This window comes from Salvelinus alpinus, chromosome 21 (assembly GCF_045679555.1).
Source record: "Salvelinus alpinus chromosome 21, SLU_Salpinus.1, whole genome shotgun sequence".
Classification (NCBI taxonomy): Eukaryota; Metazoa; Chordata; class Actinopteri; order Salmoniformes; family Salmonidae; genus Salvelinus; species Salvelinus alpinus.
Genome location: NC_092106.1, coordinates 5,537,716 through 5,549,154, shown reverse-complemented (window position 1 = coordinate 5,549,154; position 11,439 = coordinate 5,537,716). Strand labels below are relative to the sequence as shown.

The window sequence follows — 11,439 nt, the reverse complement described above, 5'->3', positions numbered from 1 at the left end:
AACAACATTTTCACTCACCTCCTTGTCTGAAGGACCACTCCCGAGTGGCACAGCCGTCTAAGGCAATGCATCTCAGTGCTAAAGGCGTCACTACACGACATTCTGAACCTTGTTTGAAGTCATTAGGTCACATGACCAAGGAGCTATTGAAATTGTACATTTTGTACAATCTTGTGAGATGAAAATTGACAAACTGTCACGCCCTGACTTTAGTTATATTTGTTTTCTTTATTATTTGGTTAGGTCAGGGTGTGACAAGGGTGGTTTGGTTAGTTTTGTATTGTCTAGGGGTTTTTGTCTTGTCTAGGGGTTTTTTGTTTATCGATGGGGATTTTGTATTGTCTAGGGGAATGTAGGTTTATGGTGGCCTGAATTGGTTCCCAATCAGAGACAGCTGTTTATTGTTGTCTCTGATTGGGGATCCTATTTAGGTTGCCATTTTGGTTTTGTGGGTAGTTGTCCATGTTTAGTTGCCTGTGAGCACTACGTTGGCTTCACGGTTCGTTTGGAGTTTTATTGTTTTGTTGGCGACATCGTTAATAAGTATGTACGCTCACAACACTGCGCCTTGGTCCATTGCTTAAACAGACGGTCGTGACACAAACTAAAGGATGTGCAATGTGTAGGCCCACTGAGTGGACATTCTGAACCTTGTTTGAAGTCAGTAGGTCACATGACCAAGGAACTATTGAATTTTTTTATTTTGAAAAATTCATGTAAAATCTTGTGAGATGAAAATGGACCAACTAAAGCGTGTGCAATATAGAAGGATAGTTAGACAAGGTTCAGAATGTCCACTGAGTCAAGTAGGTCACATGACCAAGGAGCTATTGAAATTCGAATGTAAAAAAAGTTTGTACTTTGTTTACACTCCCTAACTAATTCAACTAGGCATACAAAATGCTGCTCACATTTCCACATGTTTATTAGCTTTGGAAAGCGAATTAATGTCAAAATCGTGAAAAGAAGACCTGTACAATGTTGTGTGCAATTTTTCCAACATCATGACACTTGGAGTTTGTGGCTCAAGTGGTTTGAAAGCGCAAATGTCCGTTGAATATTTATTTATTTTTTATTTTATTTCACCTTTATTATTTCACCTTTACACATGGAATAAACAAACATACAATCAATAATACAGTAGAAAAAGTCTATATACAGCATGTGTGAATGAGGTAGGATACGGGAGGTAAGGCAGTAAATAGGCCATTGTGGGGAAGTAATTACAATATAGCAATTAAACACTGGAATGGTAGAATGTGCAGAAGATGAATGTGCAAGTAGAGATACTGGGGTGCAAAGGAGCAAGATAAATAAATACAGTATGGGGATGAGGTAGTTGGATGGGCTATTTACAGAGGGGCTATGTACAGGTGCAGTGATCTGTGAGCTGCTCTGACAGCTGGTGCTTAAAGCTAGTGAGGGAGATAATATCCAACTTGAAACTGTCTTTACCTCGGATAAATATTGAGGGTCTTATTCTGGTGACAGATGATCGAGGCTTGACAGCCGTTTGACAAGTAAAAATATTATTGCTATTATCCATAATAATCTCATATTGTAGACTAAACCCGCACAGCCTACCCGCACTGTATCTGCAAGATTTTGGATAGAGCGCACGTGCCAGAACAAAGCAGGCACATTTGCTTTTTAACTCAACAGTGTGACAAAACTGTGACAAAACTGTCTGTAGAGTTGAAAATACATTTTGTGTGCATTAGGTCATCACGCACTGATTTGTATCTGCAAAAAGTCATTTTGGTGGAAACACACCACTGGTGGGAGAATGCACATATTTTCTTTAATGCGGATTCTAGAGTATTTCGCATATAAATCTGTCGCCAATTGGATGGAAACCTAGCTAGTGGCAGAATAAATTCAACCACTGTCACGATCGTCTTGTGGAGAGAGAGAGGACCAAGGCGCAGCGTGTGCAAAATACATTCTCTTTTATTTTAGAGAAGGGAAAAAAACACGTAACGAACACTATAACAAAACAACAAACGATCGTGAAGCTATAAACGTTAGTGCACACACAAGCTACAAACGTACAACATAGACAATTACCCACAAAACCCAAATGCCTATGGCTGCCTTAAATATGGCTCTCAATCAGAGACAATAAACCACAGCTGCCCTAATGAGAACCAATTTAGGCAGCCATAGACATACAAACACCTAGACAAGACACTGACCCATTAAACGTACAAACCCCTAGACAAACCAAAACACATACATTCCCCATGTCACACCCTGACCTAACTAAAATAATAATGAAAACAAAGATAACTAAGGCCAGGGTGTGACAATCACACATTTTCTTCATCACATAACCTGAGAACAACCTCTGTCTGGTCCATAAAGCATGCATGTAACAAACAGTTAGCTACAGCATGGTCAATAAAGTTCATGTTTCCGACATTTTCGGACTACCAAACAACTATTGATTTAGAACCACAGAGAGTTACCTCAAGTCGCAAAGAAAGCAGGAGCTGCCTCCAGTAGCTGTGCGTGGGTACCGGGGATGCCAAGCCAGGGGAAAAAAAGACAAATTACAACCTGTTGTGATAATTGTTGTTTGCTCTATAACCAGTTAGTTCATATGCCTTGACACTGTGATATATAGGCCTAAGGCCAAGACAATAAGAAGACAGTGGCAGAATAAATTCAACCACACCTTTGTTTCATCACAAAACCGGAGAGACACCTCTGTCCGGTGAAGTCCACGAAACATATTGAATGTTACAAACAGGTACATGACCTACAGCATGGTCAAGCAAGTACATTTTTCAAACATTTTGGGACTACTAAACAATTATTGATTTAGAACCACGGAAAATTACAGCAAGTCGCAAAGAAAACAGGCCTCCACTATTCCAGGACCATTTCAACTTTAACATAATCTAATCACCTCTGCTGAGTCATAATACAGTGACAACTAAAAGATACCAAAAAACGATTTAGACCAAATCAACGTAAATGAAATATGATGTGGCTGTCCATGGCCCTGATTTATGTGTGTGTGGGGTCTATGACTGTGTCATACAGTACAAGCTTTTAGTTTTTGTTATCCTAGGCTACCTGGCTAAAATGCTTGCTCGCTAGACTAACTTCCTTTCATGGGCAACAATGTGCCAAGCCTACTCAGCTCAACTCAAATCAAGTGAACAGGTCTCGACTTTATAGTGAAATGCTTACTTACGAGCATTCTTCCAACAATGCAGTTAAAAATAAAATATGGATAAGAATAAGAGATAAAAGTAACAAGTAATTAACTACTACATCTAGCTATATGTTGAACTTCCATCATCTCAGTCCAGGGCCACAATGTATACATTAATGGTTGGATCAGAATCGCCACTAGAATCATTTACTCTATACTGTATGTATTATGTATTCCTTATAACCACTGAGAATGATATGATGTGGTGACTGTGTTTGTCTTTATATGTGAACCACTGACAAGCAGAGTCACTCCTAGGAAGATGAGCTCATGTCACAGGTGACTCAACATTCTCTTCCACAGAAGTGCACATTTGACACAAACACCAAACCAACTCCTCAACACCCGGACATTGACATTTTACAGTTCCACCCCTACATACAGTGTAAACAGACAACACATAGGGGCGGTTTCCTGGACACAGATAAAGCATAATACTGGACTAAAAAGCATTTTATTTATGCCGATTCTCCATTGAGCTTTCTTTTTAGTTCAGAACTAGGCTTAATCTCTGTGTCCAGGAAACCACTCCATAATGTACTAGTCTTAGCGCTCGATCAGTATTTTGTGTGTCCTGGAGACATGCTACCTGTTGTGACACGTAAGTAGAGAAATAATCACTGTTGTTGAGTGAGCCTCTGTGTCTACCCCCACAGACAGCTGAGGCTTCCAGGAGGACTATGGAGGAAGTTGAAATACTTAGATTCAGCCAGTGGATTTCATTCAAGGCTTTTTTTTGCTCCAGTGGGCCTGAAACAGGCAAGTCTGGTCCATAATTAAACAGGTAAACCGAGTTTGTACGCATGTCCCATCACTTAAGGTTGAAGTCTGGTCCTCGTCATTCACCCCATCTGTTCTGTAGGTCCCTGCTATGTATTAGGAAACCTCCTTCCCAAGTGAATGGAAAAGATTGGCACCATCTAATTGCATAAGCCTATTCTCTCTTATTATGCCCTTTTCTTTGCATGTTTCAGCCACACGTCACATCACATACCGGGCATTATTTCAGGGTAACTATAAGGAAAATAAGTATGCAATTAACAGACAGGTATTAATAAGCAACAAAAAGTAAGAGCACAGAGGCCATGCACGTGGAGCCACTCATCCTGGGGAGGAAGCCAGAGGAGAGGAAAGGGCCCTTAATCGCCCGCCTCCTCAAGGCATCCCAGGCCCATCAGAGTGCCTCGGTCACAGCGGAGCAGCTCTTTGAGCCCACTCAGCAAGGAGGCAGGGAGCGGGGCTTTAACATGCCACTGTACGGGGTGGTTGGGTCAGGGAAGAGCCCGGTGGTGTGGAAGCTGGTTCTAGACTGGTTCTAGTCTTTTTCCAACCCCAGTAAGTTTTGATGAAAAATGTTTAGTAATGTATATGTGTTGATAATTTAATTACATTTTTTTTAGGCCAGTATTTTGGTAACCACCAGATTGTCTGGCCTTGACCCACATCCCTACGAAGTATGTGAAACGCTACGCAGAGATGTGGCTTCAATGACACAGATCGCCAGCGAGCATACCTCACAAGCCGACTGCTGCAACAGATTGGAGAGAAGCCGAGAAACCAGGAGGCCCAGTCCCTCATCGAGCTGCTTTATCACTTTTGACCTTATTGCTGGCTGACTTGTGCCATCCTCCACTTTTTACATTTCACCAACGTCCAGGCACCCATAAGTACGCTAACTGGTATCCATACCAGCTTCCTGAGGCTCAACGTTGGAGGGGAGGTGCTGGACACGGGTGGAAATGTATCTTCTCTCGAGCACCAGAACTCATTGATGCTCTATGTGGTCCACACTGTGGGCAAACTGGACTGTGACGGAGTCAACAAAAAGCACACTTCCTTCTCCGAAGAGGAACTGGAACAGTTTGTTGGGGGTTAAGACCAAAACAGACAAGGAACTGCGTCAGCTGGCCGTGTTCCGCACTGATATTCTCGACTTCTTTCTGGTGCCCTGCGTCGAGACCAAAGGGTCAGAGGTTGATGAAAAGAAGAAGCACTATGTGTTTGCCATTCCCGACATGCAAGAGTACCTGTCTGCTCTGTACACCGCCCTCGTGAGAACAAGACAGCTCTGGAGAAGCTGAGCAAAGAGGTGACCGTGGCCATCGGACAAGTGGGCGAAGACGTCAACACCCTTATCAGCATCATCTCTAAGTTCATCCCCCGCGGGGTCTTCGCTGTCTTCAACCTGCTCAAGCTCTTTCCAAGCCTGTTAGAGAAGATCAGCAGCAACAGCAAGGGCCGCATCGCCCGCACCCTGGTAGCAGAGATGTTCCACAAGGAGGACAGCTTCAACAAGGACGTGCTGGACCAAGTAAAGCAAAGCCTGCCGGGAGTTCACGGCCCCCAGCCCCAGGAGTGCATGGACAGCCGGTCCTTCGAGCTCTACCCCATCTTCATGGGCGTCCTGCTTCGCTACGGGAACCGGGTTCAGCTGGAGCAACTGGGCTGCAGCATCAAGAGCACAACGGTGGCTCAGATCACACGGAACCTCAAGAAGCACCTGGCAGCGGAGATTGTGAAGTGGCAGCCCTCTGAGGAACTCATGGTCCTCTACGAGGAACTCATGCTCCTCTACGAGTACCAGAATCCCAGGCTCACGGCAGAGGTCCTGCTCTCCATCCGCAGCATCAAGCTGTCCCCCTTGCGCATGACGCCCCTCAAGTGCTTCGTCCTGAGCTCTGTGCTGGCCTGTATACTCTTGAGGTACCACCTGGAGGAGCTGGACCTTTTTTTCCTGTCATCTGACCAACGACCTGCTGACCATTCTGTGACTCGCCTTCTGCCACACCCTCAACCTCAAGTAAGAGGAGGCTCGATGTGTGGGGCTTTAGTCAAGTCAACTTTTTTTTTTTAGGGGCTTGGGAAATAGGATTCTCACCAACTCACAAGATTGACCTCTTGTATCTGTCCATGGTAACAGTCACTACTTACCACAGTAAACCGTCATATTACTAGTGTATTTTTACCTACTAAGTTACATATACCCACTGTTCACGCGATTGAGTTATGTTATAATTTTCAGAATACGGATGGTAAATCGAAGGTGGCCCAAAGCCTTATCAGTAACACTCCAAATCCTCTATTTACTGAGAGGTGTACAAACATGCAGCAATATTTGCTGCTTTTGGCTTGTATTGCTAATTAATGTTTGCCTTAAAATCATTAACTGCCAAGTGACATATCAGGTCCTGACTTGATCCATCCAGTATCATTCATGGATTCATTCATGGTAGGTTTGACATTGTAGCCTAAATGTGTTTGACTTGCTGCGTAAAAAGTGTACTGATATTCTGATGCTGAGTATTGAAAGGAAGGAGCATTGGGAGTAAAAGGAGACTTTACTAGCCATAATATAACCTTTGATATCTATCAGGTTTCAGGTATGACCCAGATGCAGACAGTGTCGATTTTCTAGTACAGGGGCAGGCAAACGACAGGTCAAAGTCAGGCAGAGGTCAGTAATCCAGACAGGGTGCAAAAGGTCCAGAATAGCAGGCAGTCTCAGGGTCAGGGCAGGCAGGGGTCAATAATCCAGTGAGGTGGTGCAAGGTATAGAACTGCAGGCAGGCTCAGGGCAGGCAGAAAGGTCAAAACCAGGAAGGACTAGAAAACAGGTGCAAGAACAGACAGGAGCATGGGAACAGCTGCTGGTAGGTTTCACGAAACAAAACAAACTGGCAACAGACAAACAGAGAACACAGATTTAAATACACTGGGGATAATGGGGAGATGGGCAACACCTGGAGGGGGGTGGAGACAAGCACAAAGACAGGTGAAACAGATCAGGGTGTGAGATGTCTATTTTAGTGTTATCAGGTTATTGAGCCTGGCCTGCTCTTTGGTTGTGGTTGTAAAAAAAAGCATGGTGTTACTTCAACAAGACCTGCAACATGGAGTTTAATCTGTGTTCAAGCTTTTAATCTGGAGTTCACAAGTTTAAAAGGAGTGTAATCTGTGTTTTTTAAAATATGTTATTGTTGTTCTATTGACAGTACCTGGAGATTCGTGGTTTGCAGGCTAACACGTGTGTGGGCATGTGTTTGTGATAGCTGTGTATGCTTTTTTTTCTCTGTTGTCTCCAGTTTAATAGCCTGGGTCCTGAGTCCTGTATTCTCCTGAAAGATATACTACTTGACCCCAACAGTACTATTAGATCTCTAAGCTTTAAATAAATATTGCCTTATTTATTCATTTGCTTTGGTCAGAAAGGGGCAATTTCTCTCATTTAAGAACTTGCTCACTTTACACTTCAAATAAGATATTGAATGTATGAAGATACAGACAACTTGTCCAAATGAGTGTTGGTCTAATGTCTAACTAACAGGTAACATGCTGCTTCAACCAGTCTTCACTTGTCCAGTCTGAATGCTGATACAGTGCCCTGTGACTGTCCCTCTGTAGCCTGTGTTATAACCCCCTGTTGATGTCCAGGGCTCGCTGTCTGCTGGACACTCTGCCAGGGAACCAGTCTCTCATGCTGCTGTCCCTGATGCACATGGGCATGGGCAATACAGGGGCCCGCGAGCTTGACGAGAGGCTCAACAAGCACACTGGCCTGCAGGAGCTCAACGTGGCCTACAACAACATCGGGGACAACGCTGCTCTGACCCTGGTGGACGCCTGCAGTGAGCACCCGAGCATCCACACTGTGCAGTAAGCTAATCATCACTGTATCAACATGTCCTGGAATTACAGTAAATGGGATTAGGTGGGGCATAAAATTATTCTGTGGGGGCCAGATTTTGCTCGTGGGCCTACAGCTGCAGACCACTATACTAAAAAAAAGAATTTACGTGACTCAACCACTATGGTTTCTTTAGTATTTTATTTGGGCTATTTTCTTTTCATCATGCACTTATTATGTATCGTCTGTTTGAATCAAATCGAACTTTATTTGCCACATGCGCTGAATACAACAAGTGTAGACTTTACCGTGAAATGCTTACTTACAAGCCCTTAACCAACAGCGCAGTTCAATAAGAAAATATTTACCAAGTAGGCTAAAATAAAAAGTAATAATCCAAAGTAACTCTAAGAATAACAATAACCACAAGAATGTGTCTATATGTAGGTTATGTGTATACATTAATTCCATTGTGTTCCACAGATTGTACCCGAATCCTCTCAGCAACGTCAGGAAGCAGTCCCTGTACGTGCGAGAAGTCCCATTGGAGCAGGGAGGCACGAGGCGGCGCGTGAAGGTGCTGGCCTCCGTCACCGAATGCTCAGACATCTCGGAGGACTGGCACCCCATCCTGAGCGTCATCAGTAAGAAAGCCTCGTCCTGGGAGCGAGAACTCATCTGGGAACAGCTGCAGATCTTCCACCGAGACCTGGAGTGGGGCAGGCAGCAGGCGCCAAGCTTCTGGCAAAGATGCACTTCCGCAGGGTGGAGAACGGCGTCAGGCAGACCCTGCAGATGCTACTGAAGAAGATACCTACAGGGACTGACGAGAGTGCCAAATAATGGAAAAGCAATGTTTGGGGATTTTAACTTCTAGTTGCACACAATCCCGGATCCGGGAGCACCCCCATCAGTAAAAAAGCTGACTAGCATAGCCTAGCATAGCGTCACAAGTAAATACTAGCATCTAAATATCATTAAATCACAAGTCCAAGACACCAGATGAAAGATACACATCTTGTGAATCCAGCCATCATTTCTGATTTTTAAAATGTTTTACAGGGAAGACACAATATGTAAATCTATTAGCTAACCACGATAGCAAAAGACACCACTTTTTTTCCACAATTTTTTTCCTGCATAGGTAGCTATCACAATTTCGACCAAATAAAGATATAAATAGCCACTAACCAAGAAACAACTTCCTCAAATGACAGTCTGATAACATATTTATTGTATAGCATATGTTTTGTTAGAAAAATGTGCATATTTCAGGTATAAATCACAGTTCTACATTGCAGCTGCAATCTGAAATAGTGCTGAAGCAGCCAGAATAATTACAGAGACCAACGTCAAATACCTATATACTCATCATAAAACATTTCTGAAAAATACACAGCGTACAGCAAATGAAAGACCAACATCTTGTGAATCCAGCCAATATTTCAGATTTTTTAAGTGTTTTACAGCGAAAACACAATATAGCATTATATTAGCTTACCACAATAGCCAGAAACACAAGCCGTTTACCAGCAGCAAAGGTTAGCGATCCTAACAAACCAGCAAAAGATATATAATTTTTGACTAACCTTCATATACTTCATCAGATGACAGTCCTGTAACATCATATTACACAATGCATATAGGATTTGTTCGAAAATGTGCATATTTAATGGCACAAATCGTGGTTATACAATGTGATTAGTAGTCAAACTTCAAGCAATCTGTCCGGCGCCATCTTGGAGAGGCACCTAATCTAATCGATAACTAATCATAAACTTGACTAAAAAATACAGGTTGGACAGCAAATGAAAGATACATTAGTTCTTAATGCAATCGCTGTGTTAGATTTTTAAAATTAACGTTACTACGATATACAGCGTGCGCTAAAGCGAGACCGCACCGCAATTCATGGCGGAATTATTGTTTCACATTTTTCAACATAAATACGAATTAATAGCATGAAGACCTCTTACTATTTGTTGAGCTTCCATCAGAATCTTGGGCAAGGTGTCCTTTGTCCAGAACAATCGTCTTTTGGTTGAAAGATGTCCTCTTCAACCGTGTAATTAGCAGCTAACGTTAGCCATATGCCGGAGAGGTGTCCAACTCGTGACGACGCATGACAAAGAAATTCCAGAAAATCGCAATAAACTGCTATAAGTCGGTTTAAATTAACTACCTTATGAAGTTTTTAAGACAAAAAACAAATTAAATCAGAGCCGGAGATATAGAACTGCTAAACCGAAAGCTTTTCAGGACGCCATGCTTGGTGTCCCTCCTGCGTCAGGCCCCGCGTCGAAAAGGTCGGTACTTCCGTTCCAAGAGGCTTTATACTCCCCCAGATGGTGCTATCCACTCCATTCAAAGTCTTACCGCTTACTGACATCTAGGGGAAGGCGTATGCAGTGCATGTAGCCCTGTAGCTTACAAGGGAATTTATAAACCGACCCTGGAACAGAGACCTCGATATCAGAAATCTCACTTCTTGACAGGAAGTGAGCTGCAGAATGAGTTCTGTTTCACTCAGAGAAATAATTCAAACGGTTTTAGAAACTAGAGAGTGTTTTCTATCCAATAGTAATAATAATATGCATATTGTACGAGCAAGAATTGAGTACGAGGCAGTTTAATTTGGGAACGAATTTTTTTCAAAGTGTAAACAGCACCCCCTATTGACAAAAAAAAACCTATTGACATCATGAGCCATGATGTACTGTTGTAACTTTAATGTGTTACAGAGTTAATGTTTAAGTTAATTCATTGAGCTGTATCTAAAGATATGTAATTACATATGTAATTGTATTGGTTAGTATTGAATTACGCTTTTGACTGCAAGTTCCAGAATGCCTTGCGACAGGAAGTAGAGAGCGAACGCTAGTTAATTAAGTGCAATTGACAGGTGATTATTGATGGCTCCTTTCCGCTAGCATCTTGTTTGCATTGCTCTGTAGAATCTAAAGTTGTTAAATGTAACGAGAACAAGTATTATTACTAAAAGAAGCTTTCATTTCAAACCCGACGTCCTGAGTCATTACTTTGAAGATAGTTATTCTGTATGTTCAATGTGCGGTATTCAGTATTTACAAAGTCTTCCACTTTCAACCATAGCATAAGCCCACGTATCCATAGCCTTGAAGAATTTTAGCATGTGAGAAGTGGAACAGCCAAATCTATGCTAAATTGATTGAATAACATATATTAATGGTGTGAAACAAAGTGTCCTTTTCAAGCCTAAGTAGGAAGGTGTCATACCCAATTATGCAAGTAGATATATTTGTTTTGGGCCTCCTTGTGTACTCTGTGTTCCAAATTTGTAGTATTTTGTATTTTCTCCCAGTTTTTTTGCTTAAGTATGTCTGTTGGTGTTTAAGAGATATTCAAGTAGGTTTGAAAGGAAATGTGTTGTGTTTGTGCTCATTAATTCGTGTTTCGCTGTTTTAATTAGGAACAATCAATTGATAAAATGGAGCAACATGGATTGATGCTTGAAAATACATTAAGTGTTGCATGTAATGTATTCAGTGCAGGCTGTGCTGTGCTGCATCATCAAACCTCCTTTGCTTACAAAAAAATAAATAATCATAGTTTA

At 42.3% G+C, this 11,439-nt stretch overlaps 1 pseudogene; it reads left to right on the top strand.

Moving 5' to 3' along the window:
- Nucleotides 1–4,308: 4,308 nt before the first annotated feature.
- LOC139547483 (NLR family member X1-like) lies at nt 4,309–8,690 on the top strand (annotated as a pseudogene).
- The last annotated feature ends 2,749 nt before the right edge of the window (nt 8,691–11,439 follow it).